This window comes from Amblyraja radiata, chromosome 1, assembly GCF_010909765.2.
Source record: "Amblyraja radiata isolate CabotCenter1 chromosome 1, sAmbRad1.1.pri, whole genome shotgun sequence".
Lineage (NCBI taxonomy): Eukaryota > Metazoa > Chordata > Chondrichthyes > Rajiformes > Rajidae > Amblyraja > Amblyraja radiata.
Window position 1 is genome coordinate 50,807,011 of NC_045956.1, and position 27,555 is coordinate 50,834,565.

Below are 27,555 nucleotides of genomic sequence, written 5' to 3' on the forward strand. Positions count from 1 at the left end.
ACTGTTGGGACTGAAGGCAGATAAATCCCCAGGGCATGATGGTCGCACCCCAGAGTACTCAAAGAGGTGGCCCTAGAAATCGTGGATGCATTGGTGATCATCTTCCAATGTTCTATAGACTCTGGATCAGTTCCGGTGGACTGGAGGGTAGCTAATGTAACCCCACTCTTAAAGAAAGGAAGGAGAGAGAAAACTGGGAATTATAGACCAGTTAGCCTTACATCGGTAGTGAGGAAGCTTAAGTCGATTATTAAAGATGTTATAGCAGCGCATTTGGCAAGCAGTGACAGGATTGGTCAAAGTCAGCATGGATTTATGAAGGGGAAATCATACTTGACTAATCGTCTGGAATTTTTTGTGGATGTAACAAGTAAAATGGATAAGGGAGAGCCAGTGGATGTGGTGTATCTGGATTTTCAAAAAGCTTTTAACAAGGTCCCACACATGAGATTAGTGTGCAAAGTTAGGGCACATGGTATTGGGGGTAGAGTGCTGACATGGATAGAAAATTGGATGGCAGACAGGAAACAAAGAGTAGGGATTAACGGGTCCCTTTCAGAATGGCAAGCAGTGACTAGTGGGGTACCGCAAGGCTCGGTGCTGGGACAGCAGCTATTTACAATATATATGAATGATTTAGATGAAGGAATTACGTAACATTAGCAAATTTGCAGATGACACAAAGCTGGGTGGCAGTGTGAACTGTGAGGGGGATGCTATGAGAATGCAGGGTGACTGGGACAGGTTGGGTGAGTGGGCAGATGCATGGCAGATGAAGTTTAATGTGGATAAATGTGAGGTTATCCACTTTGGTAGCAAAAACCGGAAGGCAGATTATTATCTAAATCGTGTCAAGTTGGGAAAAGGGGAAGTACAATGGGGTCTGGGGGCAGTCAAGAAAGCGAAAGGCAAGTTGGCCTTCATAACAAGAGGAGTTGAGTATAGGAGCAAAGAGGTCCTTCTGCAGTTGTCCAGGGCCTCAGTGAGACCACACCTGGAGGATTGTGTGCAATTTTGATCTCCAAATTAGAGGAAGGACATTCTTGCTATTGAGGGAGTGCAGCGTAGGTTCACAAGGTTAATTCCCGAGATGGCGGGATTGTCATATACTGAGAGAATGGAACAGCTGGGCTTGTATACTCTGGAATTTAGGATGAGAGGGAAAAATCCTCATAAATCTTCTCTGCATCCTTTCCAGCTGTCAACATCTTTCCTATAACATGGTGACCAAAACTGAGCACAACATCCTAAATGTGGCCTCACCAACATCTTATATAGAAAGAAAAAGAAGAGGGATAATTACACATTAGTTTTGGTTGGCTGTAATATATCCAGTGAAAAGATTAGATGCCTTTCCTTGGATGTACCTTGGGAGTAGTTGTAGCTCTCTATGTGGTCAAAGTCAGAGAGGTTCTCGGTCAAACTACCATTCTGACTGCTTTGTCTTCGACCATTACTCATTTTTTCCCTCACCTTTCATCAGCAATTGGGATTTAACATTGAATTTAATAATTCAGTGAGTTTGTAGGGAGAGGATTTGAGTATAGGAGCAAGGTGGTCCAACTGCAGTTGTACAGGGCCCTGGTGAGACCACACCTGGAGTATTGTGTGCAGTTTCGGTCTCCTAATTTGAGGAAGGACATTATTGCCATTGAGGGAGTGCAGCGTAGGTTCACCAGGTTAATTCCCAGAATGGTTGGACTGACATATGATGAAAGAATGGGTCGACTGGGTTTGTATTCACTGGAATTTAGGATGAGAGGGGATCTTATAGAAACATGTACAATTCTTAAGGGATTGGACAAGCTAGATGAAGGGAAAATGTTCCCCATGTTGTCCAGAACCAGGGGTCACGGTTTAAGAATATGGGGTAGGCCATTCAGGATTGGGATGAGGAAAAACTTTTTCCACCCAGAGACTTGTAAATTTGTGGAATTCTCTGCCAAAGAAGGCAGTGGAGGCCAATTCACTAGATGTTTTCACGAGAGGGTTGGAGGAATCAAGGGATATGGACAAAAAAACAGGAACGGGGTACTGATTTTGGATGATCAGCCATGATCATATTGAATGGCAGTGCTGGCCCGAAGGGCCGAATGGCCCACTCCTGCACCTACTGTCTATTTCTATGATATGGCTAATTTATTCTATTGCAGATTGTTTCATTTCTCTTGTTGGTGTTTGCTCAAGCACCTTATCATAGCCAATTCCTCTGTTGTCACAACCCCTCTTCCACACTGCGCCTTCTCTTACGGTTCCAACAGAGGGTTGTTGACCTGGGACATCATGTCCACCTATCCTCCCAAAGATGCTGGCTGAATGGTCTAATTCTGTGCCTTGACTTTCAGTGATTGCACGAACACAAAGATATCTGAAGAGAATGAGGTGGAAGGCAGGAGACATGAACTGGCGAAATGGTAAAGGAAGAGAAACATAGAAACATAGAAAATAGGTGCAGGAGGAGGGCATTCAGCCCTTTGAGCCAGCACCGCCATTCATTGTGATCATGGCATCGTCCCAAATCAATAACCCATGCCTGCCTTCTCCCCTTATCCCTTGATTCCACTATCCCCTAGAGCTCTATCTAACTCTCTCTTAAATCAATCCAGTGATTTGGCCTCCACTGCTCTCTGTGGCAGGAAATTCCACAAATTCACAACTCTATGGGTGAAAAAGTTGTTTCTCACCTCAGTATTAAATGGCCTCCCCTTTATTCTAAGACTATGCCTACTGGTTTTGGACTCGCCCACCATTGGGAACATTTTTCCTGCATCTAGCTTAACCAGTCCTTTTATAATTTTATGTTTCTATAAGAATGAGATACATGGGTGTTCTAAATATTCATTATGAAGATGTTGAATATTTAAAAGCACCCGAGAGAAAATCCACCCCCAAGTGCATTGAATAAAAGTCCACAATTTAGTGCAAACATTTCAAATTTATTCCAAAAATAAGCTAATTTGCCTCCCTCTCAATGAATGCCATTTAATAAAAGTACACATTATCTGCACACTTCTTCCTCGCCACTTCAGTCCATTAGAAATTACATCTCATTAGAACAAGTTCCACCCTCGATCCTTTTCCTCTTCCAGACTTTAAAGTACAGGAACATTCATCTCTCTTCCTTGGTGTTTCCCCTCTCCAACCACAGGCTTTCAAAAGACTAGATAATTCTATTTATAACTGCCATTTATATTACTGGGTTTGATGGAACAAAGTACTATTTTATTTCATATGGCAGCGACTCAGTCTATGTTTAAAGCAAATTGATGTAAAAGAGGTTTTTTTCCAACTGTTTACTGCGACTCTGACTAATAGCTTGTAATTTTCTCAGTGTCTAGTTGGTAATGACAAAAGGAAACAATGTGATCCTGTACAATTTTACCATAAATTGCATTAAAAGTACTCCAGAATTTGCTAAAGTTACCATTTGTTTCAGCAAACCAATTTTCTTGTGAAATGTTCCAGATTATTAAAAATATTAAGCATTATTCACCGATCCTCTCATTCTGATGCTGAACCAGACTGCGTGTTTGGTCTGAAGAAGTGTCTTGACCCGAAACATCACCTATTCCTTTTCTCCGGAGATGCTATCTGACCCGCTGAGTTACTTCAGCATGTTGTGTCTATCTTCTTGCATGTTGGGTCCTTCATTTCTATTTCTGCACAGATAAAGGACGAAGTTCACGATTCACACTAACCGTTGCAAAGGTCACAAGTTGATCGAGATGGATTCTGAAGCTCGTTACTCTAGGTAAATTTTTACTGCTGGCGTTACTTAAACTTCACATTTATCCGACACTGCCTCCAAAACTATCCTGAACGACCTGAGAGGAAATGAGCCTACCCAATAAATAGGAGCACCATTTGCTTCAAAGCCCCGCATGTCTGCATTACCGGCATATCAGAATTTGATGACCACTCCTAATTCCTTCTGCGAAGGTGCCATTGAAGACCTTTCTGGATGGCACAGTGATGCAGCGGTAGAGTATTAGGCAACTGAACGGTCCTCTCATCTCTTACAGCGCCAGAGACCCGGGTTTAATCCTGACTACGAGTCCTGTCTCTGCGGAGTTTGCAGGTACTCCCCGCGACCGCATTAGTTTTCTCCGGCTTTCCTCTCACATTCCAAAGACGAATAGGTTTGAAAGTTAATTGGCTTCAGTAAAAATTGTAAATTGTCCCTAGTGTGTAGGATAGTGCTAGTGTACGGGGCCTGCAGGTCAGCGTGGTTTTGGTGGGCTGAGGGGCCTGTTTCTGCACTGTATCTCCAAACCTAAATCTAAATGTGGCCCCATAACATCCTGCACCTGTGCCAGGGTTCCTCCATACGATACACTGACAATATCTTATAGAATCTTACTGTCATCATTTTTATGCAATACTTATCTCATGTCATGACATTTACCCATGTCTATGAACCTTTCCTTTAAGTGTTTGTCCAGTATCTAAGTACAGATCAATCCAACTGCAAATGCAAAGTTTTTACTAATATCTATGGTAGGTTAAAATGTGACAACCATCAATATATGATGCAAACTAAATACAGGGAATGAGACCAGGATTAAGGCTGTGTGTTAACTGTTGTTCTAACACACAGCAGTTAAGTGAACAGTAATCCCTGTAGTGTACAGTGTGATCAGTCACACATTCCGGCTATTAAGTGGCCAGAAGGTGTTGATAGTATTAGACTTGTTGTAAAGTAGCCAAACCCCCTAGTTTGTGTGCAGCATTAAATGTCAGCAAGCATACAAGAATGTTTCCATCCCAAGAAAAAAAAAAGCAACATCCCTCTCTGGAAACTCGAGCATCCGGAGGAAGCCCACAAGCAGAATACGGAAATAAATACATCCAGATTCAGGAATGTATTCCCAGCTAGAGTGCTGTCCTAACCTCCCATCTACCTCAATGGAGACATTTGAACTTTCGTTAATCAGACCTTCTCAGACTTCAATGTTATATCTTCTTGTGCCCTTATCAGTTATCTATGGGCTGTAGACTGCTCGATTGGATCCATGTACAGGAAGAAACTGCAGATGCTGGTTTACACCGAACATAGACACAAACTCAGCGGATCAGGCAGCATCTCTGGAGAAAATGTATTCATGTAAAATATTTTGATTTGACTGGATAGCACGCAAACAAAAACTTTTCACTGTATCATGGGACACGTGACAATAATAACAAACAAACAAACGTGGTGACAGGGGGCAGGTGTCAACAGGCTACTGTACCACAGGTCAGGATCATATCTGATCAATGATGATATGAGAAGCAGCTCTACTACTTTCCATTCCAGTCGTTTGCCCTCTCCTCTTTCACCCTTTCCTCCTTTGTACGTACACAAACCTTCCAATCAGCATCTGTGGTTCCTTCCTACGCACTTTCCTTTTCACCCTCTGTCCTTAATCCTGTTACAGCTAACATTTTCTCATTGAAAATTATATATATTTACTCCGCAATAGCAAATTTCCAGAACTTAGCAAGTTCAGCAGAAACGTCCACCAGGAGGGAGTTCATCTCTCTGTCCTTAATGTGTTGGGAGGAGCTGCTTTAAACTGGTTTAAACTGAAGACAGACACAAAAAGCTGGAGTAACACAACGTGTCAGGCAGTATCTCTGGAAAAAAGGAATTGGTGACGTTTTGCGTTGGAACCCTGCTTCAGAATGAGAGTCGAGGGAAATGGGAACTTTCCCCTGACTCTCAGTCTGAAGAAGTGTTTCGACCCAAAACGTCACCTATTTCTTTTCTCCAGAGATGCTGCCTGACCTGCTGAGTTACTCCAGCTTTTTGTGGTTTATTATAAACCCACTGATTCCCACAGATAACTAGATGACACTTTTTCCCACCCTGCTTCCTGTAGAGACTCTATCCCTTACTCCCAATTCCTCCGCCTATGCCGCATCTACGCCCAAGATGAGGTGTTCCATACCATACCAAGGTTCCCCTCTTCCATCATAGATGAAGCCCTCATTAGGGTCTCTTCGATATCCCTCTGCTCCGTTCTTGCTCCCCCTAGTCACATCAGGGACAGATCCCCCCTAGTCCTCACATTTCACCCCATCAGCCGTTGCTTACAGCACATACATAATCTTCTGGCATTTTTGCCACCTCCAACGGGATTCTACCACTAGCCACATCTTCCCATCTCCACCCTTTTCCGCTTGCCACAGAGACCGTTCCTTCCGCAACTCCCTGGTCAACTCGTCCCTTCTCACCCAAACCACCCCCTCCCGGGGTACTTTCCCCAGCAACAGCAGGAGATGCAACACCTGTCCCTATACTTCCCCCTTCGACTCCATCCAGGGACCCCCGACAGTCTTTTCATGTGAGGCAGAGGTTCACCTGTACCTCCTCCAACCTCATCTACTGTATCCGCTGTTCCAGGTGTGGGCTCCTATATATCAGAGTAGACTCCTATATATATATATATATATATATATATATATATAAGCATAGGCTCGGCGATCGTTTCGCTGAATGTTATGATATAGCACAAGCACGTAATATATACTAATGAACGACTTAATAAAGTCCACGCATGTGCAGGCGCGTAGTTACTCTTGGAAAAAATGTGTCCAAACATGGTGGCAGCGGTGCTGCCTTAGAGAATCGTTTTTTCTGCCACGACCTGAAAGTCCCGGCTAGGACAGCTGAGGACAAGCGAAATTGTAAAGCTCCGAAGGAGAGGTGTGTGAGCAGGATTCAAGGCAAAGAAAGAATAATTCCAGCCGCAAAACGACATGACTACGCGAAGGGAGGGGCAGACTAGGCAGATGGCCATCCAGCAGCATGCTGAGACGAGTACTGGGGATGAGGGGACGGACCACCATCAGCCTACGCAGTCAGCCACCGGTCGCACCCCACAGCACGCTACCGGTCCGCCTCCCATGAGCGCTATATGACCACCGATCCCATTGATCATCAATCGCGGAGTGATTGAGGGTTGGAAAACATGGCGGCAGACGTGGCCAAACTAAAGCATGGTCGCACAGCTAGACAGGCAAACTTCAGCCTACCAGACGGCATTGTTTCTCCATACTATTGGCCCATCAGGACTGGAGATTTACAACATTTTCGTGTTCGCCAATGACGAGGACAGCCATGAACTGGCCGAGATCATTCGCGTGTTCCAGAGCTAAGCCATTGGAGAGACAAATTAGACTTATGAGCGGTACCTCTTCAATAAGAGACGGCAAGAAGCAGGTGAGAACTTTGAATCGTTTCTCGCTAGCCTGAGAACACCAGTGAAATCCTGTAATTTCTGCCAGTGCGTGACAGACAACTTGCTCCGTGACAAGACCATGCTTGGCTTTAGCGACTCGTAGACGAGGAAACGTTTGCTGCAAGAAAGGAAGCTCACTCTCAATGGATGTATCAACATGTGCAAGAGTGCCGAGACTGCTGAGTCTCATCTCCAAGCATTCACCGACGGTGGAAGTAGCAGGTCTGCTGCTATTGTTTACAAAATCAGACAGTAGAAAGCAAAGAGAGGCGCTGCTGTGTAATATCCACACAGGCAAAGCAAGTGGGCTAAACCAAAGAAAAGCCAAGGCAAGCACAATCAAGAAGCGAGAACGTGCAAGTATTGTGGCAAGGAGCGTGCAATGGACAAACAACAATGTCCAGCCTACGGACAGACGTGTAGGGCATGCGGCAGCCGCAACCACTTTGCCAAAGTGTGCAGAAAGAGGAAAGTGCACAAAGTGGACGACCAGGCCGGAAGTGACACGAGCATTGAGTTAATCGATAATATCACACTCACAATTAACACGGTACGGCCTAGAGATGATGTCTACGCATCAATTCTTGTCAATGGGAAGCAGGTCGACTTCCAAGTGGACAGTGGAGCGAGCGTGAACATCTTGCCACGCAGATAATTACACGGCGTAGACCACACACTTGCCCCATGTCAAAAGAAGCTCATGATGTGGAATAAGACTACGATGGACATGGAAGGAGTTTGCCGAGTTAAGCTGCTCAACCCCAAGACAAACTGCAAATATTCTGTTAAGTTCATTGTGGTCAGTGATGATATCACACTGCTGCTAGGGAGCAAAGCTAGTCAGCGAATTAAATTGACCACTTTGACGACAGTTTTCATCATGTACACACATCGACTGTTGTAAAGGAGAAAGTGTGTAATGCCCCTGTCCCACTTAGGAAACCTGAACGGAAACCTCTGGAGACTTTGCGTCCCACCCAAGGTTTCCATGCGGTTCCCGGAGGTTGCAGGTAGTGGAAGCAGGTAGGGAGACTGACAAAAACCTCCGGGAACCGCACGGAAACCTTGGGAAGGGCGCAAAGTCTCCAGAGGTTTCCGTTCAGGTTTCCTAAGTGGGACAGGGGCTTTAGGCTGAAGAACACTATAGAGATGTGTTCAATGGTAATCTAGGAGAGTTGCCCGGTGAAGTACACCTGCAGATTGATGAGGAAGCACAACCCACACTTACGCCACAACGCTTACCACACGTGATAAAGCAGAAGGTGAAGACGGCTCTAGAGCGCATGGTAGCGCGTCACGTGATCGCACCAGTTCACGAGCCGACGAGTTGGGTCAGCCAGCTCGTGGTTGCGGAGAAACAGAATGGCGATCTCCGTGTATGCATCGATCCACGACCGTTAAACAAAGCGTTAAAGCAAGAACACTAGCCACTCCCAATTATTGAGGACATCTTGCCAGATCTCGACCAAGCGACCAAGTAAACTGGACTTGAGCTCAGCTTTCTGGCAGGTGAAACTGGACGACAAATCATGCAATCTCACGACGTTCAACATACCTTTCGGTCGTTATCTGTGAAGCAGACTGCCATTCAGTATAAGCGTTTCGTCCAAAATCTTCCAGCGAAGATTACATCAAGCTCTCGTAGGGCTACCTGGAATGATTTGCATCGCAGACGACATCCTCATCTATGGTAAAGAAGAGGCAATGGAAGACGTGATCATCGACCACGACTCGAAACTTGAGCAGTTGCTTCAGCGATGCGTACAGCAACGCATCAAACTCAACAGAGACAAGAGGAGAAGGGATCACAGAGGGGCGGGGGGGGGGGGGGGGGGGGGGGGGGGTTTCGGCCCGAAACGTTGCCTATTTCCTTCGCTCCATAAATGCTGCTGCACCCGCTGAGTTTCTCCAGCTTTTTTGTGTACCTTCAACAGAGACAAGTCTGTCTTCAGAACAACCGAGATACCCTTTTAAGGACACATCATCACTGGCACAGGACTGCAACCCGGCCACAAAAAGGTCGCTGATGTGGTCAACATGCCAGCACCTTCTGTTATACAGGGTGTGCGGAGGCTAGTTGGATTCGTCAAGTACCTGAGCCACTTTCTACCCAGCCTATCTGATACCCTTGAGCCCATCAGACAGCTGACGAGACCATAAATAGCATGGGAGTGGTCTTCTGAGCAGGGCAATGCAATGTCTAAGATCAGACAGATGGTATCTGAAGCACCGATCTTAGCGTTCTACAATCCCAGGGAGGAGCGGACGATTCAGTGTAGCGCGAGCAACAAGGGACTGGGGGCAGCCTTGCTCCAAAAGGGACGTCCCATGGCTTATGCGGGCAGAGCAATAACCAACACTGAATCGCGATATGCTTCGAAGATGGACACAACATGTTGGAGTGACTCAGCGGGAAAGGAAGCATCTCTGGAGAGAAGGAATGTGTGATGTTTCGGATTGGTGACTATTCATGAACTGTTTTCATGCCCCTCTGTATTTGATACAAAATGTTAAAATTGTCCAAAGTATTAACATTTGGGAATTTGTTATTTTAATCTCAGATGAGGATATTGCACTGCCAGTTTACAATGAGCTATTTCCTCTTTCAGAAGGCTACAACAATCCTACAGCTATACATAAATAAAACCAGGGAAGATCTTTGATATCCTGTCCAATTGTACTGAAAATTAATATAGGAAATGCCAGAAATACTTAATAGGTCAGGCAGCATTTCTAAAAGTGAGAAAACTAAGTGTAGAGGGGAAGAAGGTTGGAGAGATAGGGTAGTAGGGTGAAGATCAATGTTTGGATTCACAAGATCACTAGTAATAGGATTAGAAATAGGCCATTGGGCCAATTGAGTCCACTCCGCCATTCAAACATGGCTGATCTCTGCCTCCTAATCCAATTTTCCTGCCTTCTCCCCATAACACTTGACACCTGTTCTAAACAAGAATGTGTCCATCTCTGTCCACTCTCCTAACCTGTCCAAGTCCTTCTGCAGAGACCTTGTTTCCTCTACACTGCCTGCCCCTCCACCTATCTTAGCATTATCTGCAAACTTGGCCACAAAGCCTTCAATCCCCTTATCTAAATCATTAATATACAACGTGAAGAGTAGCGGCCCCAGCACCGCCCCTTGCGGAACTCCACTAGTCACTGGCAGCCAACCTAACAAAATGCCTTTTATTGCAACTCTTTGCCTTCTGTCATCAGCCAACCAGCTATCCATGCTGGTATCTTCTCTTTAACACCATGGGCTCTCATCTTCCCTTGCAGCCCGATATGCGGCACCTTATTGAAGGCCTTCTGAAAATCTAGGTAAAGAACATCTACAGGCTCCCCTCCGTCTGTCTTGCTATTAACCAAAGATCAGCTCCGCTCTATGATCCTTGCTATTAACTTCCATAAACTTGCTTAGAAATCCTCTCTAGGTGTGGCATATTGTCTATCATTTGTACTTCTCCATTTTAACTGGTACAACAGCAAGCATTACATTAACCATTTCAATTATTTCGTATCTATTCATGATTTAATGATCTAAATAGTCCTTTGAGTTTCTTTAGACCTCTTCCTTGAATTGATTGATTGAAAGATATAGCAAGGAATCAGGCCCTTTGCCCATTGAGTCCATTCATCATCCATTCTGCAATGTGGAGGGGGGAAAGAAGGAGAGGGAGAGAGAGAAAGAGAGGGAGAGATTGCCCACAATAGTTCAACTAAAAGTAAAAAGTATTAGAAATGCTTGGGAAATGTTTTCTCAGCGTGGACATGTCAAAGATTCAAGGGCATAGCCTTAACGTTAGAGGGTAAAAGTTTAAAGGAGATGTGTGGGGCAAGTTTTTTTGGCAGAGTGTGGGGAATGTGCTGATGGGGGGGGGGGGGGGGGGGGGGGGGGAGATGTGGACAGATATGGGTTTTAGATCGGCACATGGGCATGCAAGGAATGGAAGGATATGGATCAGAGAAGATGAGTTTAACTTCGCATCATATTCGGCATGGACATTGTGGGCCGAAGGGCCTGTTCCTGGGCTGTATTTTCCTTTGTTCGATGGACCAGGCAACATCTCCGGAAATGAAACAACTTTGACAATTATAACCAGCCAAACCTAACCAGTCTGGGATCTTTCCTCAAAAGAATGTCGTTGGCAGTAAAATGTTTCGGGTGTACCGAAAGGAATGTGTAAGGTACAATATAAACACAAATCTTCCTGTCTTTACAACACTTGGCTTTCTGTCTCTTTCTCATTTTAACAGTGACAAGAGCAATAGAATGCGCCGAATTGCGATCAATTAATTTAATGACTCTGGAGCTTCCGTTTGTTGGCCCTGTCTTCGTCCCAACATCAATCCTTTTCCTGGCCGCTGGTTCTGCTAATAATGATCTTTTAACTCGCCTCAGGAGCCACAGCAAGCGCACTTACAACGGTGGACCCGGTGACACTCTGTGAATCAAAAGCTGCTTCAGTTGTCCTAAGTTTACAGTGTGCTATCTTAGACGCGTGGAGTTCAAAGCTAAAGCAAAATAATATTGCACATTGCAGCTCCCACAAACAATTAATAAGCTCCTGAGGAAGAGCGAGTTTGAACTCCCCGAATGTGGGTGTGGCAATGATGACGGAATCAGCACCCGGGCTCTCATTACGCTGCCTCTTGTAATAAGAAACACCCTCCTTCTAAATAGCAGCAGGACAACAGAGACTGCCTTTAATATTTCACCAGGCGTTTGCTGACGCGCTCTGGATTTTCTTGCATGTTGGTTTTAACCCAGCGTTTGGCAAGATCTACACGGGATTTCATTTCGGAATAACTATTCCGCAAGGAAGGTAAGTGGCTGGTTGCAATGATATATTCTCTCTTCTACAGAAAATCTATCCCAAACTCCAAACCGTTAATCACATCAGTATTGCCGTACCATTTTTTTTCTATCAACGGTACATGACCGGATAGGTACGAATGGTTTTATCCATTCTCTGTTACAGCTCTCTTGTAATATTGAGCGTTGGAGAGTCCCAGACCATTTGTGTTCAGTTAACGGCGTCGCGAGTGCGTTTGCAAAGGGGAAGTGTTTAACATGACAATACCTTCTCCTGTAAGTGTGGAACACAGCAATTCTACATTGTGGGACTCCATCTCCTTAACGCTGATTTTTATTTTGCTGTACATTTGTGTGTGTGTGCAATCCTGAGAAGCAGCAGCATTTTATTTCCTGTGGTTGTTATTTTAAATTCATATCCACAATATCATAACTTTGCACTGTGGACGGAGGTTTTATTGTAAAGGCTGCCAGCACTCGCTCCGTCACTGGTTTATGTATGTATATGCTTGGGAAGAAATATCAGAAGGTGAATTATACAAAACCAGTGGGGGTAAAAAAAACGAAGCCTTTGCACGTGTTAAATAGAAGTTAGACACGGCGCAAGCAGATGGCGAATGTATCAAGCTGCGAGTTGCTAGCATATATACGACCGGCAACCACTTACCGTAGCTGGATTTATAATATGGTAGCAAAAAAAATGATGGGAAATAAAACTCTGAATCTTTTATATCCGTTTCGTTGCTAGACAAGAGTGGGGGCAATTCTATCCTTTGGTCGTGGTAACGCCAAGCAACAGAGGGTGCGAGAGAGTACGATGACCACTTGATTCACTTGCCATTGTTACAACACATATTTGTGTTTCAAGAAGTTGAGGTGTGGAACAGCGTAAACACGGAGGGCGCTGTCAACTGAAAGATGATCCAATGTGGCTTATCGTTTTGCCTGGCACCAGTTCTAAATCCATTGTTTTAGTTTTTTTTTAAACTGCCACAAACCAGGCATTTACTGAGCGACTCTGAGAGATAGGAAGAAGTGCAATAGTTTTCAGGGCACTTTTTTTGGTCATCATCGCCGCTTGTTCTCCAGCCCTGGCTCTGTTTTATGTAAGGCAGTGTTATCAATGAAACCATGACGCAAGGAACTGCAGATGCTGGAATCTGGAGAAAAACAAATCTCGAGTAATTCAATGGGTCAGTCTTAAGAAAGGTCACGACCCGAAACGTTGCCAATCCATTCTCTCCACAGATGCATCCTGACCCGCTGAGTTATTCCAGCATGTCTGTGTTTTGCTAGCAAGGACATAACCGTTTCATAACCTGACTGCACAGTGCTGAATTAAATGTCTCCGCACATTAAATTAGGGCATTTTCTGGCCACAAGCAAAATCCATTCACTTGGGTTTTCTGGTCTTTTTGTTGAGATGCCATAGAAACAGAAAAATAGGTGCAGAAGTAGGCCATTCGGCCCTTTGAGCCAGCACTGCCATTCAATATTATCATGGCTGATCATCTAAAATCAGTACTCCGTTCCTGCTTTCCCCCACCATATCCCTTGATTTACTTAGCCCTAAGAGCTAAATCTATCTCTCTTGAAAACATCCAGTGAGTTGGCCTCCGCTGCCTTCTGTGGCAGAGATTTCCACAGATTCACAACTCTCGGTGAAATTTCCAAGTGCGGTCTCACCAGGGCCCTGTACAACTGCAGTAGGATCTCCTTGCTTCTAAACTCAAATCCTCTCGCAATGAAGGCCAATGTGCCATTAGCTTTCTTCACTGCCTGCTGCACCTGCATGCTTACTTTCAGTGACTGATATACAAGCACACCCAGGTCTCGTTGCACCTCCCCTTTTCCTAATCTGGCACAATTCGGTTAATAATCTGCCTCTTCTTGCAACCAAAGTGGATAACCTTACATTTATCCACATTATACTGCATCTGCCCACTCATCCAACGTGTCCAGGTCACCCTACAGCCTCATAGCATCCTCTTTGCAGCCCACACTGCCACACAGCTTTGTGTCACATTTAATTCCCTCATCTAAATCGTTAATATATATTGTAAATAACGGGTCTCAGCACCGAGCCTTGCACCACCCACCAGTCGCTGCCTGCCATTCTGAAAAGGACCAGTTAATTCCTACTCTTTGCTTCCTGTCTGCCAACCAGTTTGCTACCCATGTCAATACCCTACCCCCAATACCATGTGCTCTGATTTTGCACACTAATCTCTTGTGTGGGACCTTGTCAAAGGTTTTTTGAAAGTCCCGATACCTCTAATTCCACTTAAGTTCCACTCAAGCACAATGATATGTGAAAAAATCTGAATTCCACTCATCCAAATCTATTATTAATCAATTTACTAAGGTTTAGAATATAATTATTCTACATAAATATGCAGTATTTCAATTGCATCCACTTTCAGTGGAGCTGCTGCAATTCCATTAAGGACAGGAAGGTGTAATTACAACGTGGAAAGTTTACATGGGTAGTTTGCATTATAAATGTAGTCACATTTATAATGGGAGCTGAAACCAGAGTAGGCCATGCTTTATGTTAGGGAGTTACATGTCCTAAAATAATCCTCTACTTTCCACTTCTGTTTTTACCTACAATGCACTCTTGTTCTTCTACTTGCCACATCTAACAATTAACTTTTAATGAAATGAAGGACTAGTAAGTATTGAAACACTGGAGCAAGTGGGTAGGCCGTTTGAACCCTTTAAGGCCATTCAAGTATGTGTATATAATGGTACAGAGGTACATTTCAATGGAAAGGATAATAACTATGTCTGTTCTCTGTTCAGTATATTCTTATGTCTGGCTCCTAGTGCACAGACTTATCAACAGGACCTGGAATGGAATAGTAAGGGACAATTGTTGGTGCAGAAAACTTACACTTGCATGATTTAAAAATATTTTAAACTGATTCATTCTGGTAATGCAATGATCTAGTGAGCTTGATACTCAACATGTCCTCTATCTGTCTAATGAAGTGTCCCGACCCAAGACATTACCTATCCATCTTCACCAGAGACGCTGCGTGACCCACTGAGTTACTCCAGCACTTTGTGCCTTTTGTAAATCAGTATCTGCAGTTCCCTGCTTCGACTATCCTCATAACCTTTCCAGTATCACAAATTTCCGGAAGAACTCAATGGATCAGGCAGCTTGTGTGTGGTGGGGTGGGGGGTGAGTAGGATAGGCAGCGTTTCAGGTTGGGACTCTTCTTCAGACTGTCCATTCCCTCTCCAGATGCTGCCTTGCATGCTGAGTTCCTCTAGCACTTTGTTTTTCTGAAGATTCCAGCATCTGCAATCTCTTGCGTCTCTGTTCCAAGTTTTCTATTGTACTTGAATATTTAGGTCTGGGCATCGGCCCGTTATTGTAGAAACAAGGAACTTCACATCCTGGCTTACTAAGGGGAGAGACAAAGTGTTGGAAGTAACTCAGCTGGTCAGGCAACATCCCTGGAGAACAATGGATAGGTGACGTCTTTGACCAGAACCTTTCTTCAGGCTGATTCCATGACCTCCAGGACATGCTGCCTGACCCGCTGAGTTACTCCAGCATTTTGAGTCTTTCGTCAACCCATTGATTCTCTGTGTCTGTCTGGTGCCATCTCGGGGAAGGTTCTGTGTATTGAGCAAACCTCCGGGAAATAACTGTGAGCGCTACTATTCAACTGGCGAAACTACAGCAAAGATTTATCCTGTTCTCATTTAACATACATTTACAGCAGGAGGGATTGGATAATGATCAAAAGCAGTAACTGTTGCTGATTATCTGCCCCCTCCCATTCCATTTCTAATGGAGCTCTCCAGATCAGCATGTGAAATCACTGTATCCATTGTATCTCTGTTACTGATGCCCTGGAGGTAATTAGCACTCAGCATGGATCGCCTCAGCGCAGAGGGAGAACAAGGAGGAAAGAGACAAGGACTTTAAGACTTTTCCCTTCCATCACAGTGAGGAGGTGCCTGGTGGACTCACTGTGGTGGATGTTAAATCTGTGTTTATTGTGTGTTTGTTATTTTATTCTATGTTATGACTGCAAGGCACGAAATTTCGTTCAGACTGAAAAGTCTGAATGACAATAAAGAATACTTGACTTGATCAAAGATTAATCAGCAGCTGAATATCCTGACCATTTGCTGCACTCACTCGCCTAACCACAAGGGGGCAGATTTCTCATAACTTGCGATACAAACAGACAAACCTCCTGTCACGAATTTTACTATGTACTGACTTGACGGGTTTTTAGATATTTTATAGTTGCTCTCTGCTGTCTTTGGAGTAGCTTCTCGTTCATCTTCCCTCCGCACCCTCTTCTCAAATGTACTTGTCTTATGGTCTGTCAGTGTGTTTAATGTTCCAGGAAAAGATTGTCTCCTTGATATTTTCCAGAAGTTAGCAGCAAAGCCACATCAGCTTGTAAACTGGTGATTCATTGCAGCTAAAGACATCGGCTGTTCCTTTTGGGCAATAAATTCTCCTGTGGCATTAGTTGGAGGACACTTTAATTAAGTTTAAATTTCAGATTTAGATTGGTTTCTTGTCATGTACGCCAAGGTGCAAATGAAATTCCTTCTTTGTACGAAGCTCAGAGTAAATGCTATAGGGGGGTTGCACGTAAAGTCATAAGGTCAAAGGGCCTGATGCACGGAATAGCTCAGAGTACTCCTTCTGGAGTACAAGGCAGTTTTCGGCACCCAGTAGTAACGCACGAATTACGTACGTTCTTATCTGTTAAAAAACGCCAAAATGGTCAATTTTTGCGCTGTAAACAATTGTGGAAATAGGGGTAACAGTGAGAGAAAATCTCCGAAATCACTGCTGCTCACTGACTTGCGAAAGAGCAGCGTGCCGGCGGATCGAGGGCAAGTCCCGGCCCAAGCAGCCCGCGGCTGGAGGGTGACTGAGTGCTCTGAACCTGAGCACCAAGGTGTAAGCGGCCGAAGGAGCGGACCCCTCGGGACAGCCCCCACTCTCCCCCGTGGTCAGCGCTGTCCGGCCACGGCCACCCTCCGCCCCGTCTCCCCCTGTGCGGCCGCACTGTGACGGGCTGTGGGTCGGCAGCGTGCACACACACGGGGACGATGGAGTGGGGCCGTGGACACACGGGGCCATAAACCCGGCAACGTCCCCGTCAGCTGCAGCAGAGTTGGGGGCAGTCTGGTCCCTCTGCCCACCCTGACCGCACTGAACTGGCACCGGCACCCCGACCCCCACACCGGGGTGATTCATCCGCCCGGACCCCGAACCGCAAACGACAAACGGGGTGATTCACCCCCCGGCCCACAAACTGGGTGATTCAGACCCCCAGACCCACACGTCCCCGGACCCCGACCCACACACGGATAATTCACGCCCACCCCCCCGACACCCACACCGGCTGATTCACTTCCCACGACCCACACACCGGATGATTCACTACCCCCCCCGACCCCCACACGGGGGAACAGACGGCCCGGGGTTCACAAGTGTGGAACCAGTCAGCGTGGAGTCCGGATGCTGGGACAGAAGACGGGCCCGCTGTACTGACAGCCATAGTAAGTGCTTACCTGACGTTCACCGCTTGTACTCCAGAAGGTGTTGCGTGGCAACAGTACGGGTCACGGGTCGTGATCTCGACTGCCGTGCAACCTCCCTATACGTACAGTACTGATAAATACTACGACAATCAGCAGACTGGTGCAAATAGTGAAGTAGTGCATATAAAAAAAATAATGGAATAACCCAATGTGGTAGAGTTGAGAGCAAGAGTATTTAAGAAGGAACTGCAGATGCTGGAAAATCGAAGGTACACTAAAATGCTGGAGAAACTCAGCGGGTGCAACAGCATCTATGGAGCGAAGGAAATAGGCAACGTTTCGTTTCGAAACATTGCCTATTTTCTTAGCTCCATAGATGCTGCTGCACCCGCTGAGTTTCTCCAGCATTTTTGTGTACCTAAGAGCAAGAGTATGTGGCAGCACCTTTTGGAAGAGGTGCGTGAAAGAGATGATTGGTTGTGGCGATAGCAGTGGCGAATATACTGTTCTTAAGTCTGGATGTCCAGGCTTTCAAAGTCCTCCCTCTTCACCCTAAACCCAGAATGAAGGTAGAAGGGAGAGGAGGGAATGACCAGGGTGGCAGGTATCCTTGCCGATACTTCCAGTCTTCCTGATGCATCATGACTAAATAAAGGGCAGTGTTAGAATGGGGGGGAAAAAAATGAATGTTTACCTGGTTAATCAGTTGGCATCATGGTAATTGCGGTTAAACATGATTGAAATGGAAAAGTGAAATGAACAGTCAGTGTGCTCTGAATATCCAATATCCAGAAGTATCTCATTTGAAAAAAAGAATTGTAAACTGTAAATAATCCATTAAATTAGTCTTGGGCTTGAGCATTAAATTCAGCATGACCTATGAACGAAACATTAAAATTGAGTACAAGGTTACAACACCCGAGCAATTCTGCTATATGATACCGGTGTGTGTGTGTGTAGTTGTAGGTCCTGCATACATTTCTTTTGTTTACCCCTGCAAATCTGCTAAACTCTCCCTCTCTCACTTGTATCCACAACACTTTCCCCCCACCTCTCTTCTCTGCCAGCTTTCTCTGCCTTATTACAATCGGTCTGTGAAAGGGTCGGGACCTGAAATGTTGTCAATCCATGTTCTCCAGAGATGCTGCCCAGCCTGCTGAGTTTCTCCAGCATTGTGTGTCTTTCTTTTTTTGTACATCTTCACCTGCAGTTCCTTGTCTCCAATGCCCTGAAGGTTGGTTGGTGCTTGGATCTCCATGGAGGATAAATTGGTCAGATTTTTGATCTGTTGGAGAGTCCACAGTTATGGTGCACAGGCAGGGAAGTGGAGCTGAGGTCTTAATCTTATTGAGTGGCGGAGCAGGGTCATGGGTCATGGACCTATTCCTGGTCCTAATTTGTGAATTCTTTTGGTCTGTGGCTTATCAATGGTGATTATACTGTCTGAGTATTTGTTGTTTCTTGGGACTCTCAACGTGTAGGCAATTATCAAGCATGGCTGCAGACACTGTTTCATCAGAGCATTGCTATGAAGTGTCCCAAGATAAAAAGGGGTTGAGGGGGGGGGGGAGTGGAGGGGTGGAGTATATATATATTTTTTTAACCAATTAATCTTCGTGTTACTGAATTGGATTTTCCAGGGTTAGTTTTTTTTTTTTTTAAGTGAAAAATTAATAAACCAATCTGTTATGAGCAAGAAAAAATAGAAATCATAGAAAATTATTTCTATCGTTTTAAGGGTGTTGATGGGGGGTAGATATGCGACTGATGTTTTGGAGGCTTATGGGTAGGCACATGGATGGGCTGGGAATGGATTGCATGCAGAAGATGAAATTGGTTTATCTTGGCATCATGTTCCGCATAGACATTGTGGGCTGAAGGGCCTGTTCCTGTACTGTTCTATGTTCTATTGTTTGATTGATAATTTCCATATATTGTGTTTTAAATCTCATGCCCAGTTACATAGCTGGAACAACTTGCGCATATCGAATGATTCTTTAGTCGGAGGGTGAATCTGTGGAATTCATTGCCACAGAGGCTGTGATGCCAAGGCATTGGGTATTTTTAAGGCGCAGATTGATAGATTCTTGATTAGTACGGGTGTCGGGGGTTATGGGGAGAAGGCAGGAGAATGGGGTTGAGAGGGGGAAGATAGATCAGCCATGATTGATTGGTGGAACTGTCCAGAAGGGCTGGATGGCTATAGAATTCTGAAGGGCTATAGAATTCTCCTTCTCTAAGCGTGATTGGACAAAGTTGGAGAAGATTCCACATTTGTGAGTCTGGGCTGAAAGGGACTCTGGAGAAATGCCTCCTCACGGCTGCTGCCCCTGAGACTGGGTCTATCCTAGCACAGTATTAATATGTGGTCATGCCACGTGCTGGGAGGTGGCTTCACCGATGTCTTGTTTTATTCATCTGTGTGCTCCATCGTGGCAACGCTCCATCTCGTTTCAGATTGGTCTAATTGTTGAAGGTGCTGAGGGATGCATTGAAACTCTGTTCAGTCAATGCAAAGGATCTGTGGGAGAAGGGCCGCAGACTAGTGTCCTTCTGCTACTGGGCATTGAGGCCATGGTATGGACACCCATAAAGCAAGGGAAGGTATATATCGCCGCAGGGGTTTGTAATCGTGTAAAGTCTTTCTGCCGACTGGTTAGCTAGCAACAAAAGCTTTTCACTGTACCTCGGTAGACTTGACGACAAACTAAACTGAATGAGTGGCAATGGTGCCATGTATAAAGAAAGAAAACAAAATGCCTCCATTACTACGGGTAATACAGGTGGTGTCTATGGAGTAGTCTACTGACTACAGGTGCCGTCTGAATGGAGTTTGTATGTTCTCCCCATGACTTGTATGTTCTCCCCATGACTTGTATGTTCTCCCCATGACTTGTATGTTCTCCCCATGACTTGCGTCCATGATATCTGGTTTCTTGCCAAACTCAAGTTTTACAAGTTTGTAGGTTAATTGGCTTAGGTAAAAATTGTAATTTTCTCTAGTGTGTGTCGGATACCGCTAGTGTGCGGGGATCACTGATTGGCGTGGACATGGAAGGCCGAAGGGCCTGTTTCCGTGCTGTATCTCTAAACTAAACTACTGTGCATATAACCAGCAATATTGACTTTTGTGTATATTGTTTATTATTATGTAGTTTTTTTACTTATTGAAATAATAAAATATTGAAGGGAAGGAATAGATTGGTCCATTTGCTGCAGCTCTAAAGTTGTCTGCATGATTGTTGCCATTCAGCCCAGTAAGTAGCATTGTGGCCAAGTAAGTGAAATGTCCTCATGATTTGTGAAGGAGAAAGGCCGTTACCTTGAGCCTACTCTGTTCTCTGGTTAGATCCCAGTTGATCCACTTTTCAGTTCTGTTTATCTGGTTTCACTCCTTATCCCTTGATACTCTTTCTCAACTAAAAACCTATCAATCTTAGTCTTGGAAAGTTTTCAACTGACCTAGCATCCATGGCTTAGAGTTGTGTGCAGAAGTGCTTCCCGATTCACTCCTGAAAGGCTTGGCCTAGCTTGTAGCTCAAACTAAAATTGGCAAGCGGAGCTGGCAATTCCACTGTAGGGATTTTGCTCTGAATCTAGGGATTTTATTGTGCGGTTAGATTACAGCACTGTTCTTGGTCATTTAACTTGGTGCCATTGAGTTTACCTTTTTTTCTAAATCCTGGTAAACTCCCCAGCTCTGTTTTATTTTACAAATGCTGGTGAAACTCTGCAGGACAGGCAGTATCTCTGGAGAACATGGATAGATACCTGACATTTCAGGTCGAGTCTCTTCTTTGGCCTTTCCTATCGTATAAGTTCTGACCTTGTGGATACCTAGTATGTGCAAGCATGGAATCATACCCTCAGACTATCTTTGATTGGATGTTACTGGACTTTATCTTGCACTAAACGTTATGTTATTCCCTTTATCATATATCTGTACACTGTGGGTGGCTCAATTGTAATCATATATTGTCATTCTGCTGACTGGTTAGCACACAACTAAAGATTTTCACTGTACCTTGGTACACCTAACAATAAACTAAACTCAAGAAGGGTCTTAACCTGAAACGTCACCTATTCAAACTGAAGACACGTCCCGACTTGAAAGGTCACCTAATCATGTTCTCCAGAATTGCTGCCTATTCACTTAGCTCCTCCAGCACTTTAAGTCTTTTTTGTACTTCTTGCATTTAAGAGTTGACCACAAAGAGCAGTTCTAGAGTCTTGTAAAGGCAAAATCAAGGAAGGAGATGACTCTCAATGAAGCACATTGGTAAACTACCCACCTGGACTCTCTCCTATTTCTTCCCTCCTCTCCACTACGTTCCTTCCTCTGGTTTCACAATTCACAACTCTTCAATCCACTTGTCTCACACCTTCTGTTTCTTCATCTCTGGCCTTTATCCAACCATCTGCCGACTAGCCTCTCCTCCCTCCCCTGGCCTATTGCCTACCTTGCTTGATTCTGCTTCTCTTCTCTTCCAGCTTTCTTCCCCCATCCCACAATCAGTCTGAAGAAGGGTCCTGATCTGAAATGTCTCCTATCCATGTTCTCCAGCGATGCTGTGTGACCCGCTGAGTTACTCCAGCACCTTGTGTCTCTTTTCATTGAAGTACAGTACTGAGCTAGTTAGGTTTTACATCACCTTTCATGAAACCAGCTTTTTATTCCTGATTTGTTAGATTTAATTTAAATCCACAACTGCTATGGTGGGCTTTGAAACACTAACTGTGAGTCATTGGACTAGACTGTGGGTTACTGGATGAGTAATTGACCTACAATGCCCTTTTAAATATGAATTAAAAAAACAAAAACACTCTTAATCTTGCAGAAGGTTAAACTTGCTTTAGATTATCTGTTGAGAAATTGGCTTCATGAAGATGGGGCGTGTGAGGTATGTCATAAGTGATAGGGGTAGAATTAGGCCATTTGGCCCATCAAGTCTACTCTGCCATTCAATCATGGATGATCTTGATCTATCTCTCCCTCCTAACCCCATTCTCCTGCCTTCTCCCCATAACCTCTGACACATGTACTAATCAAGAATCTATCTATCTCTGCCTTAAATATATCCACTGACGCCCTCCCCACCTTCTGTGGCAACAAATTCCATAGATTCACCCTCTGACTAAAAAAATGTCCCCTCCTTCCCAAAAGAACAACCTTTAATTTTGAGGCTATGACCTCTACTCCTAGACTCTCCCACTAGTGGAAAAATCCTCTCCACATCCACTCTATCGAAGCCTTTCACTATTCTGTATGCTTCAATGAGGTCCCCCCTCATTTTTCTAAACTCCAGTGAGTACAGTCCCAGTGCCGACAAACGCTTATCATAGGCTATCCGCCTCATCATACAGTGTGGGTGGGGGGGGATATTGGAATAATAGAGAATAATGGGAATGCCATTAAGACTGAGATTTTGAGGATTCCCCACCTCAGGGTGATTGGAAAATATTAATTTATGTTCAAGACATAGATTACAAGACCTACACCAAACCCAAACCAATTAGGAGCAGACGAGGGCATTCGATCCAATTTGTGATCCCAGCTACAAAGACAGATGTGTACAACAATTCATTCTTCCCCCGCACAATTAAAGCATAGAATAATCTCCACCCTACTATAGTCACCCAACCAGATGCAACTAAATTTAAAGTAGCTCTTTCTTCCCAATATCCCCTTCTGGCTTAAACCCTCCCTTCACCACCTCCAGTTTAAATACCATTTGGAATATTTTGGAGGACCAAGAAACCAAGAACCCAGAAGACGTCTATGTTCATTCAAGACTCGGACTAATATGGAGGAAGCAAGGGATTTGCGGATGGTGCTGGAAAATGGTACTGAGGCAGATCTTGATGATTGTTGAGGCAGGTTCTAAAGAACTGTATAGACTGCTGTTCATTTAAAAATTCTCTAATATATTCAGTAATTATTTTACATTTCAGGCAGAAAGTGTGGAGAGGGAGAAACTGTCAATGATTCAGATGGGTGATCTGTCATGAGAACTGAGGGAAAAAATTGGAAAATTTGCAGGTATTATCGCAATGTCTAAAACGTTTAGACAGATATATGGATAGGATAGGTTTAGAGGGATATGGGACAAGTGTGTAGATGGGGCATTTTGGTTGGCGTGGGCAAGTTGGGTCGAAGGGCCAGTTTCCTTGCTCTGACTCTATGAAATAGGAATATTTTACATTGCAAGATGTGGGGGTGGGGAAGGGAAAGGGAATGTGAATGATTGGGTAGCAACAAAGAGAAAATGAATAACACATTGAGTGGTTGGCTGAGGGAACGTGATGTAGGCTTGTTGGTGATGATCTAATTTGCGTTGGACTTCACATCAGTGTTCAGGGACTGGGCAGTCGCTTTCCGAGATAACTGTATTTGCAGTGGCACGAGTCTAGAGGGTGTTCGACGGAAATGTTACCTGGGTTGGTCTGTGGCTCTTTGGGAATCCTATTGAGGAGTTGTAAATTTCTGTTGTCCAGGATGTCAGAATTACTTTTCCCCAGTTGGCTCTGCCTCACAAGCCGACTCCACAGCACTCTGCACCACAGTCAGTCAGATGCCAGCCCTTCCAAGGAAAGGGCTCATTGTGGGCATGGCAAACAAAAGCACTGTATCTCGTGGTAAATATGTAAGCCAGCATTCAGAAGGGGGGGGGGGGGGGGGGGGGGGGAGAAGAAAGGAAAAAGGAGGAGGAGGAGCGGGGGGCTGAGGGATAGGAGGAGACAGCACGAGGGCTGAGGAAGGGTAGGAGACAGCAAGGGCTAACAAAATTGGGAGAATTCAATGTTCATGCCCCCAGGATGCAGACACCCCAAGCAGAATATGAGGTGCTGTTCCTCCAATTTCCGGTGTTGCTCGCTCTGGCCATGGATGAGGCCCAGGACAGAGAGGTCGGATACGGAATGGGAGGGGGAGTTGAAGTGCTGAGCCACCGGGAGGTCAGGTTGGTTATTGCGGACCGAGCGGAGGTGTTCGGCGAAACGATCGCCCAACCTCCACTTGGTCTCATCAATCGTCATTTCATTGTCAAGTGAGTTTATTGTCATGTGTCCCTGTATAGGACAATGAAATTCTTGCTTTGCTTCAGCACACAGAACATATTAGGCATTTACTTCAAAACAGATCAGTGTGTCCATATACCATTATATAAATATATACACACATTAATAAATAAACTGATAAAGGGCAAATAACAGGTAATGGGTTATTAATAATCAGAGTTTTGTCCGAGCCAGGTTTAATAGCCTGATGGCTGTGGGGAAGTTGCTATTCCTGAACCTGGTCATTGCCATCTTCAGGCTCCTGTACCTTCTACCTGAAGGTAGCAGGGAGACGAGTGTGTGGCCAGGATGGTGTGGGTCTTTGATGATACTGCCAGCCTTTTTGAGGCAGCGACTGCGATAAATCCCCTCGATGGAAGGAAGGTCAGAGCTGATGATGGACTGGCCAGTGTTTACTACTTTTTGCAGTCTTTTCCTCTCCAGGGCGCTCAAGTTGTCGAACCAAGCCACGATGCAACCGGTCAGCATGCTCTCTACTGTGCACCTGTAGACGTTAGAGAAAGTCCTGCTTGACAAACTGACTCTCCGTAATCTTCTCAGGAAGTAGAGGTGCTGATGAGCTTTCTTGATAATTGCATTAGTGTTCTCGGACCAGGAAAGATCTTCAGAGATGTGCACGCCCAGGAATTTGAAGCTCTTGACCCTTTCAACCATCAACCCGTTGATATAAACGGGACTGTGGGTCCCCATCTTACTCCTTCCAAAGTCCACAATCAGTTCCTTGGTTTTGCTGGTGTTGAGAGCCAGGTTATTGTGCTGACACCATATGGATAGTTGCTCGATCTCTCTTCTGTACTCTGACTCATCCCCATCAGCGATACGTCCCACAACAGTGAGAGGAGATAAAGGGGGGGGGGTCTAGAGGTTACCTAAGGTTGGAGTTAATCCAGTATTTTGTCTTTTTCCTTGGTAAACCAGCATCTGCAGTTCCTTGTTTCGACAGGTTATTTTCTATAGTACATCTGTAGAAGTAGTTAGAGAATTTTGTGACTTGCTGATTCTTCTTGCAGTTCTAAGAAAGTAAAAGCACTGGCACGCCATCTTCCAGATTCCATCTATGTGCTGGCTCCAGGATAGTTCATCCGAGATGTTAATGCCCAGGAATTTGAGGTGAAATCTATGAACCACAGCTGCTGAGAATTATTCCTACTAATCTCCTGGATGAACATCAGGATGATTGTTACTCCTCTGATTTCGTTTATTGTCTTTGATTTAAAATTTGTATTCTGAAGCAGGGTTGGGACCCTGATATGAAGCAGTGTTCATTTAGTTGTCAGTGTAAGTCATCCTTCTATCAGTTCATTGGCTCAATGGTATTTTATTGTCACATGTACCTAGGTACAGTGAAATTCCTTTTTTGCATAGTTCAGTTTAGAGATGCAGCGTGGAATCAGGCCCTTCAGCCCGCAACTGCCTGCAGCTGTTTGTCCTTTCACCTGTTTTTATTTTTAGTGTTGAAAGTTTTTGTTTTGGAGGTCTAGTCTTTTTATGTGGTGGGGGGGGGGCAGAAGGGGGAAACTGTATTTCTCAGTCCCTACCTGGTCGGAGATGCGGCTTTCTACCGAACCGCATCTTCGCCCCTTCCTCGCGGCCTATCAACGGGACTGGAGCGGCGTTTCCTGCCGGGACTGGCCAGAACCTCAGCTTCGGTGGCGGCACAGCGCTGAAGCACCATCGCGGAGCGGGCAATGCCTTGCCTGGATCGCCGTGTGGTAAGCTTCGGAGTGCAGAGACCGCCGACTCCTACATCGTGGAGCTGCGGGGTCTGCGGAGCGTCCAGCCGCGGGGGGCGCTGGGTTTAAACACCGCGGAGCCTGGGATCTTTGGCAGAGATCGCCAGTGTTGGTGCGCTGACCACCGCGGCCCATGTACTTCGGGAGCCGTGGTCTCCAGGGAGGAAGCAACCGTTCCAGACACTCCAAGCCGCTGAGAGTGTTCTCCCGACGCCGGAGCTCCATCATCCGTCGAGAGGGCCTGAAACATCGGGTCGCTGTCACGGCGACTGCGGAGACCTCAATAGGCCCGATCATGGGTGAACAAGAGGAAGAGGACTAGACTTTGTTGCCTTCCCTCACAGTGGGAACCATTGTGGGGGGATGTTTTTATGTTCAATGTTAAATTATTTAATATTGTGTCTTATTTTTATTGGTGTGCTGCAAATGGCAACTCAAATTTCACTACACCAATTGGTGTATATGACAATAAATGTCCTTTGTCCTATTCCGTGCCTACCAGCAATCCCCGTGCACAAACACTATCCTACACACTACGGACATTTATCATTTTTATCGAAGCCAATTAACCTGCAAACTTGTACGAATTTAGTGTGTGAGGAAACTGGAGCACCTGGAGAAAACTCACGGGGAGAACGTACAAACTCCGTTCAGACAGCACCTGTTGTCAGGATCAAACTGTAATGCGGCATCTCTACCCCTGTGTCAGTGCTGCCCCTTATATTTTAGTAAATCTATATATTACTAAAAGTCTGTTCTTGACCGATTTTGGCGATCTGTGCTGTGATTTCCGAGAGAACGCTGCCACCTACGGCAGTCATTTTTGGCCACCTCGCTCAGAGCCCCCCTCCGCCGCATGTGTGCTGAGGATTTTTCCAGTCGATGAAAAATGACAGAGATATTAATGATTTTACAAAATTCCCCATTCTCTCTGCTGCCCCCGCTGGCGGCAGGGAGGATGGACTATAAAACCAGGAAGTGGTGTGCCTCAATTAGTCTGCAAGCTGGAGGAAGGCAGAGGGTCACATTTCTCTGAGCTGTGAATAACACTGAACACATGTCCACACAACTGTGAGTAAGTACCCTTAATGTGGTTTGAAAATGAAAATATGGTTAAAGTAAAAAAGCACTGCCTGCAAATGGTTGTTTGGGGGGTTTGGGTTGAAATAAAAAG

General features: G+C 45.1%; 1 protein-coding gene across 2 annotated transcripts in view; it reads left to right on the forward strand.

Annotated features, from left to right (window-relative positions):
* Positions 1-27,555, forward strand: part of csgalnact1 (chondroitin sulfate N-acetylgalactosaminyltransferase 1) — a 197,173-nt gene that overhangs the window by 18,094 nt on the left and 151,524 nt on the right. Inside the window, exon 1 of one of the 2 annotated variants that reach the window (XM_033021799.1) lies at positions 11,727-12,049. The exons of the other annotated variant lie outside the window; for it this stretch is intronic. The gene's annotated coding sequence lies outside the window, so the exon portion shown is untranslated. Of the gene's footprint in view, positions 1-11,726; positions 12,050-27,555 lie in introns of those variants that run through there. 2 annotated transcript variants of the gene reach the window in all.